Source organism: Mus caroli, unplaced genomic scaffold, assembly GCF_978045245.1.
Source record: "Mus caroli unplaced genomic scaffold, Mus_caroli_1 scaffold_10, whole genome shotgun sequence".
NCBI lineage: Eukaryota > Metazoa > Chordata > Mammalia > Rodentia > Muridae > Mus > Mus caroli.
This window is the reverse complement of record NW_028227265.1, coordinates 41928860-41934918: the sequence shown is the minus strand read 5'-3', so window position 1 is coordinate 41934918 and position 6059 is coordinate 41928860. Positions and strand designations below refer to the sequence as shown.

General features: G+C 49.6%; 1 pseudogene; it reads right to left on the bottom strand.

Moving 5' to 3' along the window:
• Positions 1-1702: 1702 nt before the first annotated feature.
• Positions 1703-5825, bottom strand: LOC147002365 (uncharacterized; annotated as a pseudogene).
• Positions 5826-6059: the final 234 nt, after the last annotated feature.

The window sequence follows — 6059 nt, the reverse complement described above, 5'->3', positions numbered from 1 at the left end:
ATATGAGGAGACAGACACGTGGTACCTGAGCACAGTTAACCAGCCATGTGGTAGTATATAGGTTAAAATAATTGAGTTGTTTTAGTTATGATCTAGTCAGCATACTACCTAGCTGTATGGCCAAGGTATCTGTAAATGCATTTTGAGTCTGAGTCTTATTTCCAAGAGCACTGGGCTGGGAGGAAGACCCAGGCTCAACTTTTACATCTCCTGAATCTCATTCAAGTCTCTGTCCAGATGTTACCATCATCTCTCCCTTCACCTTGCCTCCCTTTGATAATCAAAGTCTTTACTTCCCCCTAATATAGAATATATTCATCTGGCCCCTTGCCCTTGGTCTCCAGCTCACTCCACCAACAGGCTACCCTCTCAAGTTAGCACCTGCGCATTTTTTAGCTATTGTCATACTGTTGGCCCATGGAATATAGTGAATGTTCATTAAATAAAAAGGGAAAAAGGAAGAATGCAAGCAGTGGACCATAAAGAGCGGCGTATGCTGGTCATGAGGTGTAGGGGTGGCAGCCTCTAGGAGCTGCTCTAAGCATCAGAGGAATAGGTTAGGTTGTCAGGCTCAATCTTCTCTGCGGACTGTCTCTGGCATGCTTATGAGAACCTTGAGGGAGCTTCATTTCCACGCTGACTATGTGATGCATGTGACAAGCAGCCACAGTGTGGCCAGCATCTTGGGAGAGAAAGGCCACTAGAGCCTTGCCTTCAGTGGTCTTCAGGATAACTGGAAAGATGATAAGGCATCAGAGGAGGGGGAGGGGGATCCCTTGAGCCTGCAGAGCCATAGATCATTTCATAGAATGGACAGAACACTTTCCATGTGCTCAGCCACCCTGAACATGAGCTGATGGGGGGTTTTGACAAGAAGAAGCTTAGAGGGCTTAAATCTTATTCCTCCTCCTCTTCGTCTTCTTCTTTTTAAATTATTTCATCAGTGTGAATAGAGTAGTTCGTGTGTTCATACTAAACTGAGTGTTCACATCTGTGCCCCCAAATGAATTGATGAAGAAATGCAGGGTTCTCTTGCAGACCAGCTCAGAGAGGTATAAAATCCTTGAGAGCCACGGGAACAGTGCTCAAAAGCAGAGGCGATGATGGAGACACAGAGAGGGTGGCACCCTTAAATTGCTGGATTGCTTTCCCTGTATGTGATCTGGTACCTGGTGTTGGATGTTGGGATCTGGACCTGGGCTGGGCTCTCCCCCAGAGCAGGCACTTCTCCTTTTTCAGGAATGTGCTCTGACTGGCCACCACTCAGCCTGCCATTTTGATGCTCTCGGCAGGCCCAGGACGCTGTAAACACCCATACACGACTCTCCTGCAGGGTCTCAGGTTGCCAGCAATCACAGCCATCTGGTCGCATGGCATGGAGCCCAAGCCCAGTGTCCAGGGAGCTGTGCCAGGCAGCGATTGGTTCTGAGACATGCCCCTCAAACAGGGCAGGGCCCCCCTCTTCTGAGGAGCCCCTGGGGTGCAGGGGAACAAAAGACAGATTTCTTTCTCCAAATTTTTTAAAGATCCATTTCACTTAAGACTCAGCACAAAATGAGGAGAGGGGAAAGATGCAGAAGAGTGCCTACAGGGTCCTGAATATTCACAAGCTGGCTTTGCATAGCCGTAGGTCCTGGGGGATCAAGAGGCAGTGAGGGCATGCTCCATGTTTAAAACATCCTTCAAAAGTCATAGTTTCTTCTTAGAAGTGCCTGTCCACAGCCATCCTCTCAGCCCAGCCTCTACATATGTCTCCCAAGAAACTGCAGGCAGCAATGGCCTGGGAGTCTGCCAGATGGGGTGTGTGGGAATGGCGTGGCCTCTGTGGCCCTCGTAAGATGGAGGTGACAGAATACGATGGGAGGAGAGATGATGGAGTGTCTTTGGACAGTGCAGCACTCGGTGTGACTCTTGAATATGCCACACATACAAATCACTCACTGGTCCAGGAAGCATGGCTTAATGTCATGAGGTCAGAGAACTCTGGTCTCCGTGGCACAAGTGTGCTTGACTTGAATTGGCAAGTGTGACTCCAGGATCTGACAGGACGTGTGTCAGCTACTGCTGACATCTGCACCCATGGAGCTCTGAGTGTACCTTGTGGGCCTCTATACAAAGCAAACAGGCCCCTAGCCTGGGCTCTCCCTTCTCCAGAGCCAGCCATCTCCTAAGTATTTGGAGAATGGGTTCTGTCCCAACCACTCTTTCCTCCCTGGATATTTCTCCTTGGGGAACTCCACTTCAAATTGACATTCAGGGCCTGGTGCTCACTTCAATACCCACAGCAGAATAAAGCTGACCACTGGGAAGTGACCCTGGGCCTGTTCAGGGGACCTGCACACTCCTGCCTGCCTTGACAGACAGCTGTAAGCTGTACTTGATGATCCCTGAAGCAGGCTGAGGGTAGGGATGGCTGAGGGGAAGGGTGGCTGAAGCAGAGGCTAAGTGACTGCTGCACACAGAACCTGAGCCCATCAGACCTTTATGCCCTGTGGTAGCCCAGCTCAGCTATGCCACCATAGCAAAGCAGAGCTACGTTCCATCCCACCCACAGATGAAGGAGTAGGAGGGACAGGGAACACAGTCTACACCCAGGTGGCCCTGGCTTCAAAAACTCCCCTTGGGCAGCTGAGTCTACATTGCCCTAGGATACAGGGTCAGGGGAAGACTAGTGTCTGTAAACTAGGCACTGTTGGAAGGGCTCATTTCTTCTTTTCAGACCCTGAGGTTGGTCAGCCCCAACCCTACCTTATCTTAACCCAGACCATGCCTGGCTCACAGAGGCAGAAGCCTGCTCTTGTAGGTCTTCTGGATGCTAAGAGGCTACAGTCCCTTGGAAGAGCAGATATGTGGTGGGTCACCCTGGTGTTGTTTGTATTTTGATGCTGATGCTGCTTCCTTACGAGGGGTTGCCCTGATGGAGGAGTGGATCACATACTCAGGTGATTTCATGGGACCCTTCTCCCCATTTTAACTGGTCAAATGAAGGCTAGAGCCTGTGACTAGGCAGTGGAAGGGAAAGGTGGGGCTGGAAGTTTTAAAGAGGGAGAGAAAGGAAGAAGGAGAAAGAGGAGGTGGAAGGAAGATGAAGCAAAACTACATGGCCTGGAGGAGCCATAAGTAGCAAGGAATCTCATAGCTGGGGAACAAAGTAGTGTAGTGGTATGCTCAATGTAGGCATACAGCTTATACATATTATAACTGAGTTGTGTGTTCTTTGTAAGGGCTTATTGGGGTTGGAGATGACAACAACACGGATAAATGAGGAAGATGGAAAGATCTCTTGCCTTTTCACCTTGGCAGAGATGACAAGGGTGCACTTGGCAGTGCTCTAAATCTTTCTGGGTCCTGAGGTCCAGGTTGGGGACTTGGGTTGGATGAGAGTGAGAGATGATCTAGTTGCTGATATCAAGGACAGCCCGGTGTCTCCTGGACCACAGCACATCCTCTTATCCCCAGGCTCTACCTGGGGACCCTGCTCCTCACCTGGCTGATAGAAAGGGTGGCTCTGGGAATGTCTCTGTTCTTGGCAACCCCCATGGTCAAGGATCTCTCCTCATCTACCCTGCCCCAAAGAGACTTCACAAAGGGAATGGCTGGGGTCTGAAGCAGAAGAGTATGGGATTGAATAGAAACCCACCAGCCCCTGCAGCTCCTCTGCCTCGCTGAGCCATGCTGGGTTAGTCAATGTAACGTTTAATTACACCGAGCGTCTAACGACACAAGGCAAGTCAGATGTGCCGTTCGCCTCCTGCTGAGCCTCCCGGAAGCCTGGGCGAGGCAGGTTTCCTCCATATGTAGCTACGTGGGGGTGTGCTTGTGTGTCTGGAGGGAGGGCCTGTCTTCATGTGTGCTTCTGTGCCAACTGCTATATGTGTGTCACTCTATATTATCTATGTGGCTATAGAGTTGTCTGCAGCTCTGAGTGAGTGTATGTGTGTGTCTGGGTTGGGCTGTGTGTGACTGTTTAGGTCTTGGGTGTGTTTCTTTGCATGTGTTACTATGTCCCTGACTTTGTCATGCCTCTTAGAAGCAATCTTGCAATCAACAGCATTTTGAGCCCCACTGCCCCAGTACAGAGTATCTTGGTCACTCTTCTCTTCCTGAGAAGGCCTTTAAGGGAAGCAGGTATAAACAGCAATGTCTGGGACCTCCTCGTGGTTTTTTCCAGGAGACTGACAAGAGCAGGCTTCTGCCTCTGTGAACCAGGCATGGTCTGGGTTAAGATAGGGTAGGGTTGGTGCTGACCAACCTCAGGGTCTGAGAAGAAGAAATGAGCCCTTCCAACAGTGCCTAGTTTACAGACACATGTTTTTTTCCTTCCAAGTGTCTCCATTGATTGGTCCTAGACCCTGGTGACTCTCCTGCTCACTTGTTTTAATTTGTGCCTTTTCTAGATTGCCACTTTGGACTCTGATCTCCTCTTTTAACCTCAGGCTGGAGAACAGCATCTCCATGCAGCACGCTCTGGGCCTGTCCCAGCCTCCCTTCTGTACAGGGCATCCCAAAGGAGCAAAGGAGATGGTCCATTCACAGGGTGCCATGTAGCAGACAGTGCAGTCGAGACATGCCACTGTGACAAGCTTGAACCCCACCAGAATTCTCTCTTTAAAAAAGAAAGGCAGGGACCCATGGTGGTCACCTGAGCCTTACCAGGACAATAGGTGCAGGGAGCCAGATTACCCATTAGAGAGACATACATGCTGTCCCTAGTAGGTCTTGAGAGCTGATGGACCATGGAGAACAGGACCAACTTAGTCAGGGCTAAGAATTTCCCAGACGACTGGGCCACACCTTCATGGGTAAACTGAGGCAGTCCACTTGCTGCTTGGCCCAGAATGTTCTGTTTTTAGTCCATGCAAGGCAAGTCCCCACACACCCCTATTTTTCTCCCCACCAAATGTGTTCCCTTCAAGAATCAACTGGAGTTCAATCTGCTCGGCCCACCAAGTCCAGAATTGTTACCTACTCACACAGAGAACAAAGAAGTAGGTACAAAGATGTCCCTTCCTATCAATTATGGCTTGTTTATGCAGCGAGTGTGCTGTGGTCACTATAAAGAGCGGTCAGCAGGGAATCCAGCAAGTTGGGATAGACATGCATTTCCCATTACTCCTGCTAAGTACAGTGAACACCCAGAACATTATATATTGCAGAGAAAGAGGGAGGGTGAGGGGAAGAGGGGGAAGGGACTTGAAAGAGGGCAGATTGGCTCATAACCTTGAGAGCAGCATAATGATGTGTACTCTGGCTTTGCTCTTTGTACCGTAGATTCCATACTCAGGGCTTAAAAGCCAGAAACCCCAAACTGCCCATGAGCACAGACCCGCCCCCCACCCCCCAGTCTCAATAAAAGCCTACTCTCTACTTGAACAGCCAGTAAGCAAGAAAGAAACTTTTGAGACTAAGATTTAAAGTTGGGCAAATATCACAAATAAAAACAGTAGCTCCATCCCTACTTGGAAACCTTGGACACACACCCTCAAACCCGTGCCGTCACTGAGTGGGTACCATAGGAGGCCAGATAGGACTACAGGGTGTTCACCTTTGCTCCGCAGCAACAAGGCCCTTTCATGGAGACAGAACCCCCTGAACTTCTACTCCCTTCCTCATCTGAGTGGTGTCAAAGGGTACTTAGAGAAACCAGGCCCTGTGGGAGACAGTATCTCAGCCTTCCTACCTTCCCCAGCCTACCTGGATGTCATGAGAACTCCGAGTCAATGGAGGCAGAGTAGAAGACACAGAATATTATCTGCCGCTGTCGTCAGAAAGGCAGAGATTCCTCCACCCTGTCTTTTCCCCGGGCCGGTATCAAAGGATGTCATAAGAAAGGTTGAAACGAGATACAGAGTTTGACAACATAGAACATGTAAACGTTTCAATAAACCAGGAGGATGTCAGATAAAATGAAAAAGGACAAGGAAAGGCAGAGCTGAGCCGACAGGCATGCTAGAACCACTTAGGCAGCAATCGTAAGGATGATCAACTGCAAGCCCGCCTGAAAGTCTCAGCAAAGAAACATGTCACCAAGACCTGCGTAGAAATTTCTGAATGGGGAA